The 1,178-nt window shown below is 44.7% G+C and overlaps 1 pseudogene; it reads left to right on the forward strand.

Annotated features, from left to right (window-relative positions):
- The first annotated feature begins 418 nt into the window (after window positions 1-418).
- Window positions 419-729, forward strand: LOC119874723 (annotated as a pseudogene).
- Window positions 730-1,178: the final 449 nt, after the last annotated feature.

The raw sequence follows: 1,178 nt of genomic DNA on the forward strand, positions 1-1,178 counted from the left end.
GAGATGGGACATGAATTATAGCAGAGTGGCCACGAGGTGATAATCTCCAAAGCTAGGTGACAGGTAACGGGAACCCATTACACCATTTTATACTTTGCATCATTAGCCTTGAAATTTATTTTTTTATTTTTTTTTAATTTTTTTAAAGATTTTATTTATTTATGATAGTCACAGAGAGAGAGAGAGAGAGAGAGGCAGAGACACAGGCAGAGGGAGAAGCAGGCTCCATGCACCGGGAGCCCGACGTGGGATTCGATCCCGCGTCTCCAGGATCGCGCCCTGGGCCAAAGGCAGGTGCCAAACCGCTGCGCCACCCAGGGATCCCTAGCCTTGAAATTTCTACTTAAAAGTATTTAAGAAAAGTCTTTATAAATCTTTCAGAGTCCCTTTCCGGTGGTGACGACCTCCCCACGAGAATATGCCCCTTGCAAAGGATCTCCTGCACTCATCCCCGTAAGAGGATAAGAGGAAGCACAAGAAGAAGCACCTAGTGCAGAGCCTCAACTCCTACTTCATGGATGTGAAGTGCCTGGGATGCTACAAAATCACCACCATCTTCAGCTGCACACAGACGGTAATTCTGTGTGTCGACTGCCCCACTGGCCTCTGCCAGCCGATGGGAGGAAAAGCAAGGCTTACAGAAGGATGCTCCTTCAGGCGGAAGCAGCACTAAAAGCTCCCTGAATCAAGATGAGTGGGACACTATCCCAATAAACAGATTTTGGATACTACTACTACTACTAATAATAATAAAATAATGAATAAAAATCTTTCAGAGTGGGACACTATCCCAGTAAACAGATTTTGGATACTACTACTACTACTAATAACAATACTACTACTACTACTAATAAAATAAATAAAAATCTTTCAGAGGAATCATATTTTGATAAGCCATTTTTCCCTCTAGCTCGGGACAGATGACTGATTCTTTAGTGGAGCTCTAGGGCAGTACTTGGCTCACACAGCAGGCCACCTGATAAACCAGCAGAATGGTGTTCACACCACAGTGGCAGGTGTAACCTAAGACCAAGAGCAATGCTGGCTTTTTTTTTTTTTTTAAGATTTTACTTATTTATTCATGAGAGACACACACAGAGAGAAAGGCAGAGACACAGGCAGAGGGAGAAGCAGGCTCCATGCAGGGAGCCCGACGTGGGACTCCATCCTGGGACTCC

This window comes from Canis lupus, chromosome 16 (assembly GCF_011100685.1).
Source record: "Canis lupus familiaris isolate Mischka breed German Shepherd chromosome 16, alternate assembly UU_Cfam_GSD_1.0, whole genome shotgun sequence".
NCBI lineage: Eukaryota > Metazoa > Chordata > Mammalia > Carnivora > Canidae > Canis > Canis lupus.